Source organism: Pan troglodytes, chromosome 1 (genome assembly GCF_028858775.2).
Source record: "Pan troglodytes isolate AG18354 chromosome 1, NHGRI_mPanTro3-v2.0_pri, whole genome shotgun sequence".
Taxonomy (NCBI): domain Eukaryota; kingdom Metazoa; phylum Chordata; class Mammalia; order Primates; family Hominidae; genus Pan; species Pan troglodytes.
In genome coordinates, this window is record NC_072398.2 from 186,907,929 (window position 1) to 186,922,527 (window position 14,599).

Below are 14,599 nucleotides of genomic sequence, written 5' to 3' on the forward strand. Positions count from 1 at the left end.
TGGGTGTTATGGGGTTACAGACCATGACCCCTGGAGGGGCAAGGGTGGCCAACATACGTTCATCTCTATTCCAAGTTTCATTCTTTTTTTGAGACAGAGTCTTACTCTGTCACCCAGGCTGGAGTGCAATGGCGTGATCTCGGCTCACTGCAACCTCTGCCTCCCAGGTTCAAGAGATTCACCTGCCTCAGCCTCCCGAGTAGCTGGGATTACAGGTACTCGCCACCACGCCCGGGTAATTTTTGTATTTTTAGTAGATGGGGTTTCACCATGTTGGCCAGGCTGGTCTCTAACTCCTGACCTCAAGTGATCCACCTGGCTTGGCCTCCTAAAGTGCTGGGATTACAAGTGTGAGTCACCACACCCAGCCTATTCCAAGTTTTTTATATACAGAAGGCTGCTCCTAAAGGAACAGGTGGCTTCCTGGAGAGTCAGGAGTGGTTATGGGGTGTGACTTCTTCCCACTCATGGCCACAAACAAAATGAGCCTGGGGGGGTTCACAAACAGAGGCCCTACGGGGTGTGATGTTTATCCTTGGCTGCCAAGTTGGGTCTCTAGAGGAGATATTTTCCCCCTGTTCTAATGGGAGTGGTCAAACAATCTTGTTTTCCAGAAGGAACAGTGCTCCCACCTTCCCAGATTAGGCAGTTGTTTTTCCCTTGTATGTTCTGATCCAGGAGAAGGCACCATATATGGTCTCCTCACTGACAAGTGGAATCCCATTTACCTCATTGCAGCCTGGGAAACTTGGCAACTAGATTTGGATCAGAGTATCACAGGGAAACGTCTGCTTTTGTGTCATTAACACAACAGTGGGTGCAAAAGATAGAATCATTAGTGCATTGGAGATATAGATACCCAACTTCCCAGCTCAAGGTAATAGTGGCAGGAGTTGGGGGGTGGTATTCAGATGGAATCGGAGGGGAATCAGGCGGAGAGTTTCACTTATCAAATAGGGATTTGGGTATTTGGGGATCACTATGGTTAGTTAGGAGGTCTGGAGAGATGGCTGTGAAATTTTCTGGGTAGGCCAGAAGGTAGAACTGTGCACCCTGGGAATATTGATGACAAATCCAGCAACCATGAAGATGATTCCCTGAGGCTATAATATTTGAAATATTTACTATAGGGTTATGTTCCCACCTGCACTGGATCAGGGTAATGAGGAAATCAAACAGGATTAATAGTGACAACATGGTGTCCAGTGGGCCTTAGAGTGGCCTCTACACCCAACAAGGACAAAAGAGGTGTTTCCCAAGAGGTTGGCTAAAGCAACAGAAAAGAAGGATTACAATCAGGAAGAAGAGAAAAATTACTGTTCCTATTCCCACCCACAGCATCACATTACCACCTGTGGCTGAGTGTTGATTCTTTTAAATAGGCAGCAGAGGTCCTCCAAAGGCTCACAGATGCAGGTCACAGGGGCCTCCTTTTGTGCTGCAACTCATAAGAAACAGGTTTAACCTGGACAGGGGTACCAAACTAGTTACTCCCTGAAGTTTAACAGCCGTAGGTGTACTCAACAACACCTGATACGGCCCCTTCCATTCATGTGTAATTGATCATTGGCAGATTCTTCTTTCCAAGTTTTTACTAAGACTAAGTCTCCTGGTTGATTGTGGAGGTTAACTATTTCCTTTGTTGAAGGGAGCGATATTTTGTCTCCACAGGCTTGGAGGGCCTTTTGAACCCAGCCTAAGTTGATAATATGGGTGAGCATTCTACGTGTCTCTTCATCAAACAGGAGATCTGAAGTTAAAAAGGGCCTCCCTGGAGCTTGCAGTGAGCCGAGACAGCGCCACTGCACTCCAGCCTGTGACTGAGCGAGACTCCGTCTCAGAAAAAAAAAAAAAAAAAAGGGCCTCCCATAAGTCATTTCAAATGGACTGTTTTACTGTTCCTTTGGAGTCATCCTTACATATAAAAGGGCGATGGGAGGCTGGGCACGGTGGCTCACGCCTGTAATCCCAGCACTTTGAGAGGCCGAGGTGGGTGGATCACAAGGTCAGGAGTTCGAGACCAGCCTGACCAACATGGTGAAAGCCCGTCTCTACTAAAAATACAAAAATTAGCCGGGCTTGGTGATGCCTGCCTGTAGTCCCAGCTACTCGGGAGCCTGAGGCAGGAGAATCGCTTGAACCTGGGAGGTGGAGGTTTCAGTGAGCCGAGATTGTGCCACTGCACGATCAGCTTGGGCAACACAGCAAGACTCCGTCTCAAAAACAAAAACAAAAACAAGGCGATGGTTAGGAGAGAAACCCAGGCCTCTGAGGTCTCCTAACAGAGCTCTGCTAATGTCCTTTCAAAAATATTAGCTTTTTCTACCTTCCCCAAGGATTGAGGTCTCCAGGAGGGGTGAAGATGATACGTAATGCCTAAGGCTCAGGACACCTGCTGGGTCACTTTAGCTGTAGAAGGGTCCGTTATCACTCTGCTGACTTTTAGGTAATCCAAATCTTGGGATGATCTCTATAAGTAGGAATTGGCACTTCTAATGCGTTTTCTGTTCTTGTGGTGAAAGCCTCTATCCACTCGGTGAAAGTGTCTATAAATACTAGCAAATATTTCAGTCCCCTGTATGGTGGCATCTGAGTAAAATCTATTTGCCAGTCTTCCCCATGGTATGTTCCTTGATGTTGTACAGGAGTGAGTAGGGATGAGGGTATGGGCAGCTCCCTGGGTCATTACCGGCATAAAGTTCACGGGCCCTGGTGACCCACTTTACAGTCTGGAATAATTTCTTTCCCAAGAAGATTTGAGAAACTAATTTGAATAGGGAGTCCTGTCCCAAATGTGAGGAGTCATGGGAATACTTAATTATTTTCCATTGCTCAGCCTCAGGGAGAAAGAGTTTGTTGTTTTCTAGCAACCATCCTGAGGGATCCTTTTGTAAGCTTTTCTATTCTGCCCATTTAATTTCCTCAGAGATATAGTATGGTGCTGCTGACACAGGTGGAGTAGCTGGCATAAATGCAGTGAATGGGAATACTGGTGTTTCCTTAGCTGTGGCTTTAGCTGCTCTGTCTGCTGGAGCACTTCCTCAAATAAGCGAGGTGTATCCCTTTTGGTGTCCCCTGCAGTGACTAACTGCTACTTCCTTTTCCCAAAGGAAAAGGACAGCATCTAAAAGTTCCAGGATCTCTGAGTGATGTTGTATGGGGGATCCCTTAGCTGTTAACGTTCTCCTTTCTTTTCATGTGGCAGCATAAGCATGGAGCACCAGGAACCCATATTTGGAATTAGTAAGTATATTGACTGTTAAGTCTTTTCCCAATTGGAGGGCCCTAATTAAAGCAATTAATTCCAGTTTTTGAATGGAAGTCTAGGGAGGCAAAGCTTTTGTCTCAATGATCTCTTGTTGGCTAGCCACTGTATAACCTGTCTTCCTTACCCCTCATGCATAAAGCTACTCCCATCTGTAAACCACCAAACACCGGGGTTAGGCAGGGGCTCATCTTTGAGATCAGGCCTGCTAGAGTAGGTCTGTTCTATGGTTTCCACACAGGAGTGAATGAGTTGGGGATCTGTTTCTTGGGACATGAAGCCCATCAACAGGGTAGCAGGGTTTAAAATTTGATATACTTTAAAAGTAACAGCTGGATGTCAAGCAGAAGGGCCTGATATTTAAGTAAGTGACCTCCTGTTAGCCATTGGTGTCCTTTTGTCTCTAAGATTCCCTATACTTGGTGGTGGGTCGTGACATCTAATTGTTGTCCCAAGGTAAACTTACTGGCTTCTTCTACCAATAGAGCAGTGGTGGCCACAGCTTGCAAGCATCCTGGCCATGCGGCTGCCACCTGGTCTAGCTGTTAGAAAAGTAAGCCACTGGCCTGGGACTATTCCCGGGCCTTTGAGTTAGGATGCCCAAAGCCATCCCTTGTTTTTCAGCCACATAAAGGGTGAAAGTTTTTTTCTAAGTTAGGGAGTCCCAAAGCAGGAGCTGTTCCCAGCTTTTCTTTTAGTGTTAAGAATGCCTGTTAGCAGGTTCCATCCCAATTCACAGGCTCATGATCACTCCCCTTTAGAGCTTCACGGAGTGGCTTTGCTCTAAGCTCAAACCCAGGAATCCAGATCAGGATTCCCAAAAAGGCTATTACTTGCTTCTTAGTCTGAGGGACTGGAGTGCCAGGATGGTCTCTTTTTGCTTTTGGGCAAAAGTCCTTGTCCCAGGAGTGAGCACATACCCCCAATATTTAGCCTTTTGCACAGAGATCTGGGCCTTGCTGGGGGAAACCCACTATCCTCGCTTTCCCAGAAAATTAAGGAGCTGGATTGTGTTCCTGTCCGTCTTCCCTAGTGAGGCTGGAGAGTAATAGGTCATCTACATATTGCAAGAGGGATCCATTAGTTAACTGTAGTTCCCTTAACTCCTTGGCTAATGCATTGCAGAAGAGATGGAGACTGTCTCTAAAACCTTGAGGGAAGGACTGTCCAGGTAAGCTGAGATGCGGCATGAGAGTCTAGATCAGTCCATTTAAAAGCAAAAATGTACTGAGAGTCTGGGTATAAAGTTATATAAAAGAAAGCATCCTTACCATAAACCAATGAGCATCTTCAGAGACATGGGTAAATATTCGTAAGGATTGGGAACTATTGGGTGGACTGGGACTACTATCTCATTAACTGCCCTCTGATCCTGAACAAATCTATATTCTCCATTTGGTTTCTTTAGAGGTAAAATAAGGGTGTTACATGGGGACTGGCACAGGATTGTAGGAATCCAGACTTTAGGAACTTTGTTATTAGGGGCTGGATATTCTTCTGAGCCTTGGGTCTCAAAGGATATTGTGTCTTCCACATGTAATTAACATTGGGTTTTAAAATAACCTGGAATGGGGGTACACTAACAGCTCTAGCAGGAACTTCCATGACCCAAACAGAGGGGTCTACTTGAGAAGCAATATGTGGCAGGAAGAGCATCTCCTTATCTGTGTTGAGGTAAGCACTTAGAGTTGGAAGTGTCCATTCCCAGCCTGTTGCCTTCTTATGAGGCACTTGAAATTGAACTGTGGCCTGTAACTGGGAAAGTAATTCTCTCCCCAGTAGAGGGATAGGACACTCAGGCATAAGTAAAAACCCGTGGGAAAATGTATGGTCTTCCAGGGTGCAACCAAGGGGGTGGATAAATCTCCTAATTTTTGGCTGGCCATCAATCCCCATTATTGTACAAGAGCAGGAAGACAGAGGCCCTGAGAAATGGGTTACAGCTGAGTAGGCTGCTCCCATGTCCATTAAGAACCCAGTATTTTTGCCTGCCGTGTCCAGGGTTACCAAAGACTCCTCTATGGAGATGGTAAGGTGTCCAGTAGGAGTTGTAGAGGACCGCAGGCCCCATCAGTCCTATGCTTTCTTGGCCATTATGGATCTGGGTGTCTCAGACTCCCCTTTAAGCCTGGGACAGTCCTTCTTCCAGTAGCCTTCTTGTTTACAGAAGGCACACTGGGCCAGGCACGGTGGCTCATACCTGTAATCCCAGCACTTTGGGAGGCTGAGGCGGGTGGATCACGAGGTCAGGAGATCAAGACCATCCTGGCTAACACAGTGAAACCCTGTCTCTACTAAAAATACAAAAAATTAGCCAGGTGTGGTGGCACACACCTGTAGTCCCAGCTACTTGGGAGGCTGAGGCAGGAGAATTGCTTGAACCCAGGAGGCAGAGGTTGCAGTGAGCCAAGATCAGGCCACTGCATTCCAGCCTGGGTGACAGAGTAAGACTCTGTCTCAAAAAAAAAAAAAAAAAAAAAGCTGGGCACGGTGGCTCACGCTTGTAATCCCAGCACTCTGGGAGGCCAAGGCGGGTGGATCATGAGGTCAGGAGACTGAGACCACCCTGGCTAACACGGTGAAACCCTGTCTCTATTAAAAATACAAAAAAATTAGCCGGTCATGGTGGTAAGCGCCTGTAGTCCCAGCTACTTGGGAGGCTGCGGCAGGAGAATGGCATGAACCCGGGAGGTGGAGCTTGCAGTGAGCTGAGATCACACCACTGCACTCCAGCCCGGGCGACAGAGCAAGACTCTGTCTCAAAAAAAAAAAAAAAAAGGCACACTGATTTGATTTTTGCCTAGAGTCCAGCAAGCGGTGGGACTCTCATCTAAGCATCCCAGACACTGATCTTCCCACATTTTCCTGGGGTGAGTAACCCTGAAGCAGCAGAGGGCCTAAAGCAGCCACTAACAATTGTGATTTTTTGGCCAACTTTTTGGCTTTTGCCTCTTCCTCTGCCTTGTCCCTGTTGTTGTAAACCCTAAAAGCAATGTCTAAGGGTTGGCTCATGGGGGCCCCATTGCTACCTTTTGCAGCTTCCTCCTGATGTCAGGGGCAGATTGAGTGATAAAATGCACACCCAGGAGAACCCACCCTTCTGGGGAGTCTGGGTCTGCATTAGCATATTTCCTGAGTGCCCCAAGAAAACGGCCCTGAAATAGAGCAGGGTTTTCATCTTTGTCCTGAGTGATTTCTCTCACCTTGTCATAATTGACTGGCTTAAGCACACACTTTTTCATGTTAAACAAATTAGTCTGTGATTTCTGCATTTAAGATCTTGAGAACCTGTCTAGTAATCCAATTGAGAGCCTAGATCTGGAACTGCAGCTCCTCCCACACGATATGGCATGGCCTGGGTTGGGTGGCTACTCCATCTGCATGTTCATGGACAGTATCTAGAATTCTTTGTTTTTCCTCTACAGTGCAACAAGTGGATAGTAATATTTGCATGTCATGCCAAGTTAAATCAAAGAGTACGGTCAACTTAACAAACTCCTCTGTAAACTTCCCAGGATCCTCTAAAACACAACCAAATTTTTCCTTGCATAAAGCCAAATCAAACATGAAAAAGGCACATATCTTGTGGTTGTTCCTCCATGCCTGTCAGCTACCTCTCACAATGGACACAGGTCTAATTTTGGCAGCCGATATGGGGCCCAACTCCTGGTAGTACTGGTTGGGTTTACTTCCTCCGGCAGTAGGGGATATGAGCCAGGACCTGTTGGATAAAGGGGAGGGATGCCTGCTGACTTTGAGGTGGAATTCTGCACTAGAGAAGTGGTGTCCTCCCCCCGCAGAACTAGGGGACTGGAGAGGCTTCAAAGTGGGGACACAGGCCTCATGGGGGAACAGCTAAGAGAAGGTCATCTACAATACCTGATGTGCTTCTGGGTGGCTGGGAGTATCATAAGCCAGACATGTTCTACAGCTAGCACTTAAGATCCTGGTAGATGGCCAGAAAAGCCTGCACATAAGGGACTTCTTCCCATTTTCCTTCCTTTTTACAAAACAAATTCTAATTGTACAATATCATTATAACACAAAGAATCGTGAGGCCGGGTGCAGTGGCTCACATCTGTAATCCTAGCATTTTGAGAGGCCGAGGCAGGCAGATCACTTGAGGTTAGGAGTTCGAGACCAGCCTGGCCAACATGGTGAAACCCCATCTCTACTAAAAATACAAAAAATTAGTCGGTCATGGTAGCCTGCACCTGTAATCCCAGCTACTTGGGAGGCTGAGGCAGGAGAATCGCTTGAACCAGGAGGCAGAGGTTGTGGCAAGTTGAGATCTTGCCGCTGCACTCCAGCCTGGGCAACAGAGTAAGACTGTCTCAAAAAAAAAAAAAAATCCTGCCTAGGCCACATCTGTTGGCTTGCCAATTTATATAGAACCTAAACATTGTTGCAACAGAAAATAAATTTTTTCTTTTTCAATTTGTCTAATTTGAATTTACTCCAATTGCCTAAAAGACACCCTCACGTCAAGTCCTTCAGGATGCTCTCTGCTGCCCCATGTCTAGTAAGGCTCTCTATGGGGGTTTTAGTGACCTAAGCTTAGCAAATGCCTAGTTACTTTTCCCTTTTAAATTCCCACTTTCTACAAAGAAGGTGTAAATATAGACAGCAAGGTGTTATAAAAGTGGATTATAAGCTGCAAATGGGAAACAGAATGTTGGCCTAAATTCCACAGAGAGTGAGGGTTAGGCAGAGAGAGACTAAACAAATGGTGACAGTGGAAGGGAGGAAGGGCAGGGGTAAATAGCATTGCCCAAGGGGAGACCTCAGGGGCCCTGACTGCCAGAGAACCTACCCAGTAGGAGAGACACCAAAAACAACATTCAGGTGGCCACTTTTCTACTGCTGTTGGTGGCTGTCCATCAGGGGCCTGGGAACTCCCAGTCCCCTTCAACCAAGAGGGCTTAAGCAAGACAGTTATGCAGTTGTAAGACAGCACACAGGAAGAGGTCTGCAACTGGCTATTAGGAAAATAATAACTTCTAACTTCAGAGCAGAAAGAGGCAAGACCAAGATTCCCCTAGGGGAGAAATAGCTTTTTCTACCTTACCTGAGGACTGAGGTCTCCAAGAGTGAAGATGACAGGTAATGCCTAAGGCTCAGGAAGCCTGCTGGGTCACTTTAGCTGTGAAGGAGGTTCTGTTATCACTGAGCAGACTTCTAGGTAACCCAAACCTTGCAATGATCTCTTTAAGTAAGAATTTGGACACTTCTAATGCCTTTTTCTGTTCCTGTGGGGAAAGCCTCTATCCACTCAATGAAAGAGGGAATGTCAATGCCGAAAACCCCAGAGCATTTTCAGCAATACCAATGCTGAAAAACCTGGAGTACCTGAGTTTCAGCCAACAAGGGTCCCCTCACCAAATGCTGAAAACCCCAGGGCACCAGGGGGTTGGCCAACAGCAAACCTCAGGCCAAGTTGGAGGTCACAGAACAACACAACAGGAGGCCTTGCATGGCCAAGTGTCCTGCCTTAAATCATTCCCCAAATATAGTCAACAGAAAATCAAAATGAAAACAAAGACTGCCAACAAAACATACATCTTAGGACTGAAAATAAAATGACTGGTGGAGCAATACAATGGAGTCAGAGGGGAAACAATCAGGGAAAAGGGTGACAAGGACAAGGAAGTGTTTAAGGGTATCCAAATGATGAGGGACTTTTAACTGACCTCTTAGCCAAAGGCTTTAATTCCTGAGCTTACCTGATGTTATTGGGGTGGGGGTGGGCAAAACACTCACCCATCCACAGGAGTCAAAATGGTGCTGGCCAATCTTCCACGTGGCACCCAGGTGAAGGTCTCTTCAGGATCCCCCAGCTTGGATGTGCTCAGCTGCCATGGTGGGAGGGTCCCACGTGAGGACTGATAACCCACCAGCCTGCCGGATCCTACATGAGGCAGCAGCAGTATGGCCACTTGCCTGTCTGCTTGGCTGTACCACCTGCCAGGGAAAATGATGATTCTAAAAAGAGCCTTTGGTTAGTGTTACAACTCTTGCAGCCTCCATCACTGACTGCTTCTCTATTTCTTGCCATCTCTCCATTTGTCATCTTAACAATAACTGTCACTTGCCATCTCTTGCTGTCTCTCACTGTCTTGCCAACTGCTGTCTCTCATTACCACCTTGCCAACTGCCATTTCTTTCTCCGTCTCTCATGCTGTCGTTTTCTCTCTTCTGCCCCATGTTTGGTGCCATGTTGCTGCAAGGCAGGTGAACCCCAAATTGGGGCTTAGCCCAAGAAGATTCTTGGTTTTGCTCGGGAAATAATTGAAGAGTGAGCTGGTGGTAGAAGAAAACAGGTTTGTTTTTTTTTAAGACGGAGTCTTGCTCTGTCGCCCAGGCTGGGGTGTAATGGTGCGATCTCAGCTCACTGCAACCTCCGCCTCCCAGGTTCAAGCAATCCTCATGCCTCAGCCTGCTGAGTAGCTGGGATTACAGGTGCACACCACCACGCCTGGCTAATTTTTGTATTTTTAGTAGAGACAGAGTTTCACCATGTTAGCCAGGCTGGTCTCAAACTCCTGACCTCAAGTGATCTGCCCACCTTGGCTTCCCAAAGTGGTGGGATTATAGGTGTGAGCCACTGTGGCCAGCCAAGAAAACAGCTTTATTGAGGAGGCAGTGTAGTGTTAGGGATCTGTGACTGCTGCTGCACAGCAGGGCTACCCCATAGGCAGTGTGTAGAGAGTAGCAGCTCAGGGCAGCTCGGCAGTCATATTTATGCCCACTTTTAAGTACATGCAAATTAGGGGTGGATTATGCAAAAATTTCTAGAACAAGGGTGGTAACTTCCCAGTTGTTGGGTCATTGCCATAGAAAGGGGTGGTATCCAGTTGTTGCCATGGCAATAGTAAACTGACATGGCACTGGTCGGCATGTCTTTTGGAGAGGTGCTTTTGCCTCTTCCCCTTTCAGCTAGTCTCAATCTGGTCCGGAGTCCAAGTCCTGCCTCCTACCTCATTGGCAGTGGTGTGCTGGTAATTATTTTACAACTGGTTAAGAAAGAAACTCTGATTTGTAAAAGTTGCCAATTTCTGTGGTGTAAATAACTTTTATCATTGCTGAACTCACACATTGCTGGTGGCAGCATAAATTGGTAAAACCACTTTATAAAACCATGCGATGCTATCTACTAAAGGTGAAGATATGCATATGCCAGGAGACAATAACTGTACTCCAAGATGTACAGTATTTCTCAACTTAACCGGACATCCTGAATCACCCCAGGCATGAATCCAATTCTGTTGGGAGAGTTACTGGCTATGCATTCTTTTCCTACTTAAGTCACCTTAGTCTACTCCAAAAGATACACATTATTTGAAACTGAAAAGCTAAAATGGATAAATTATTATATATTCATGCAATGGAATAGTATACCACAATGGAAATGAACATGCTACTATACATAACAGCACAGATAAACCTTATAGATTGAAAACAATACATAGGCCAGGCGCGGTGGCTCACGCTGGTAATTCCAACCCTTTGGGAGGCCAAGGTGGGTGGATTTTCTGAGTCCAGGAGTTAAAGACCAGCCTGGACCACCTGGTGAAACCCCATCCCTACAAACAATACAAAAATTAGCCAGGCATGGTGGCACATGCCTGTAGTCCCAGCTATTCAGGAGGCTGAGCTCAGAGGATTGCTTGACCCTGGGAAGCAGAGGTTGCAGTGAACTGAGATCGTGCTACTGCACTCCAGCCTGGGTGACAGAGTGAGACCTTCTCTCAAAAAGAAAAGAATATATACTGTATAATTCTAACTATATGAAATTCAAAAACAGGCAAAACTCTATGTGGTTAGAAGTTAAGCTAGTGGTCACCTTGGGGAGGGCAGAGGGCTGGGATTGGGAGGTAGCACAAGAGAGGCATCTTTACTGGATGGTTATTATTATGAACTAAATGTTGTGTGCCCCCCAAATTCATGCACTGAGTCCCTAATCCCAAATGTGATGGGATTAGGAGACGGGGTCGTTGGGAAGAAATTAGGTTTAGATGCGGTGATGAGGGTAGGGTCCTCATGATGGGATTAGTGCCCTTATAAGAAGAGACCAGAGAGCTTGCTCATGCTCTCTCTACACTGTGAAGACACAGTGAGAAGGCAGTCATCTACAAGCCAGGAAGAGAGCCCTCACCAGAACCCAACCCCGCCAGCACCTTGATCTTGGACTTCCCAGCCTCCAGAATTGTGAGAAATAAATGTCTGTTGTTTAAGCCACCCAGTCTGTGGCATTTTGCTATAGCAGCCCCAGCAGACTAAGACAGTTATGTTTACACAAATGTGTTCAAGTTGTGGTGACGCATTAAGCTATATGCTTATGATTAATGCATTTTTCTGCACAAATGATTTACTCCAATAAAAAGCTTATTAAACCCAATGCACTGTGTACACACATAAAAACAAAGAAAACTAATCATTATCAAAATAAATCAACTTTGCAACACCTCTAATTTGTAGATAAATCTTACTGTGTTCAAAAATTAAGCAAATTACACTGTGGCCAGTCAAACACACAGAAAATTTCACCATGAGAAACTTAGGTTAATAATAAGACAATTTATTTATGTACTTAGGAGAACCCATCCAAACATAAAGAATATTTTCTAAAGCCCCAAATATTCATTTGTAACCAACTAGCTTAAAACCCAGTCATATCAAAGAAAGTCTCCAGCTCAAAACACAAAAAGAGTGCAGTACCTTCTCCAAAGAAGAAAAACACACATTTTAAGACAAAAATACTCACCATTAAGCAGAAACCTCTGACTCATCTGTTCTTATCTTCCTTCCCATAAAGCCCTTTTATTTCCCCACTCTGACAAAAGTGTCCTTTTAGCTCACTGTGGGGAGGAAGTCTCACGGTCTTCGGTCTGCTCTGAGTGAATGAAGGGGATCAGTGGAATCAGTATTTCCCAGCTTAACTGGACATCCTGAATCACCCCAGGCACGAATCCAGTTCTGTTGGGAGAGTTACTGGCTATGCGTTCTTTTCCTACTTAAGTCACCTTAGTCTACTCCAAAAGAATCGGAAAGTTCCTACCTCCAAGCTTTGGTTTTCTCACATCTTTTCATCTCTCTGGGCCATTGCCATTAGCTACTCCCACATTTTGCCTCTGTAACCGTTTCCTTGACTTCTGCATGGTGAAGTTAGGAGAAGCTACACAGCCCCCAACACATACGTGCGCGCACGTGCACACACACACACACACACACACACACATACACACACAATGTTCTCTTATGGGCCCACTCTCCAAACACTCTGGATGCCAGTCTTCCCTTTTTTGGATTCAGCCCACCTTTATTGGCCACATCCAGTAAATAATACTATGTAAATTCACAAAGTGTCCACTAGAGGACACTACAATCCTACTTCTAATGCCAATGTGTTGCAGTATGGCGTCTGTAGACTCCTAAGGGATTCTTCCTCTTCCCTATCTAAGCTACCCATGTGTTTCTATCTAATTATTCCTTATACCAGGCACCTAAGAAGGAAATAGGTGATATAAACAAGGAAGGAAGTAGCACCCCGACTCGTGCCCTTATTCTCAAATCCTTGGTCCCAGGGCAGGATGCTCTCACGATCTAAGCATTCTTTCCCTCAAGATGGATGTGACTGATGACAGATGGGCTACTAGTGATGTTGATGTCACTATGCCGGGTCCCCAGCAATGCTCCAGGGGAAGCCAAGAGTTGAACTGGGCCTCAGATCATCAACCAAACCTCAAGCATTTATCAACCATGGCAGCCCCATCTCATGACCAGGCTGGAGCCTGTCTGGACCTGGTTCTTCTGGTTCCCACCATCTGTCCTCCTCCTCCCTCCCTACCACACCACCCTTTACCCCAGGACCAGTGCTTACGGTTCTCTCTCCTCAAAGTCATCAGATCAAAATTCACGACCAACCTCTCATTAGCCCACTCAGAGGAATGGGTGGCTCAATGCTATGAGTACAATTGCTCCATCTTAGGAAAACAAAAATGGGCAACCCTTTGCAAAGAAAACATTTCTATGACCAAGGCTTACTGACTAATACAACATTACTTCTTCTTGTACATTTTAAAATAAAAACAAGCATATCTAAACATAATATTTTCTAATCACAGGAGGCAACAACAACAAAAGTAAGCATAAATACTTTCAAGGACATGTCTGTAGCCTAGTACAGAGAATGCTTTTTTTTTTTTTTTTTTTTTTGAGACTGAGTCTTGCTCTGTTGTCTAGGCTGGAGTGCAGTGGCACGATCTCGCTCGGCTCACTGCAGCCTCCGCCTCCCTGGTTCAAGCGATTCTCCTGCCTCAGCCTCCTGAGTAGCTGGGATTACAGGTGCACACCATCACACCTAGCTAATTTTTGTATTTTTAGTAGAGACCAGGTTTCACCATATTGCCCAGGCTGGTCTTGAACTCCTGACCTCAAGTGATGCAGCTGCCTCTCGGCCTCCCAATGTGCTGGGATTACAGGCGTGAGCCACTGTACCCAGCTAAGAATGCATATTTTTAAGCCAGACTGCCTCAGATCAGATTCTAGATTTGCTATTTACTAGCCACATGGACTTGAACCAGTTACTTAACCTCTGCACATCCATTTCCTGAGCTGTTAAAATGAAGAACATATAGTATCTACTTCATAGGATTGTTGTGAAGATTAGATGAGTGTGTGTGTGTGTGTGTGTGTGTGTGTGTGTAGTGCTTAGGTTGGGCGTGGCAGACCATGCCTGTAATTGCAGTACTTTGGGAGGCCAAGGAAGAGGACTGCTTGAGCCCAGGAGTTCACGACTAGCCTAGGCAACTCCAGCAGACCCCGTCTCTACAAATAAAATTTTTAAAAATTAGCCAGGCGTAGTGGCATGCACCTGTAGTCCCAGCTACTTGCAAGGCTGAGGCAGGAGAATCACTTGAGTCCAGGAGGTCAAGGCTGCAGTGAGCCGTGATTGCCCCCACAACACTCCAGCCTGGGGGACAGAATAATGAGACTCTGTCTCAAAAAAAAAAAAAGTGCTTAGAACTGGCCTGGTACTAGTAAGTACCCAATGAATGTATGATAGCTACTACTACTATTATTATTATTATTATTATTATCCTTTACCAAATCTTGTGGATGAATTCTTCATACACAGGCTGACATCTGTTTTATTTTTCTTATGTTCCATGATAAGCTCATCCTAAATAGAATATTAAGAAATATTAAGAAAACGTCTACATACACCAAGACTGGGTGACAATGATTGTGTTAGGAGGGTCTGGAGGGCACAGATCTGACACACTACCTAGTGACAACATTGAGTTATGTGCAGCTTAGTTATGTGTGATTCTG

General features: G+C 45.7%; 1 long non-coding RNA gene across 2 annotated transcripts in view; it reads right to left on the minus strand.

Moving 5' to 3' along the window:
- Nucleotides 1-14,599, minus strand: part of LOC107976716 (uncharacterized) — a 32,455-nt gene that overhangs the window by 15,897 nt on the left and 1,959 nt on the right. The window contains exons 2-4 of one of the 2 annotated variants that reach the window (XR_010149058.1): nucleotides 14,372-14,447; nucleotides 12,030-12,158; nucleotides 9,026-9,226 (exon numbers count right to left, since the gene is read on the minus strand). This is a non-coding gene — a long non-coding RNA (uncharacterized LOC107976716). Of the gene's footprint in view, nucleotides 1-9,025; nucleotides 9,566-12,029; nucleotides 12,159-14,371; nucleotides 14,448-14,599 lie in introns of both variants that reach the window. The other variant, XR_001720882.1, reaches the window with a different exon arrangement.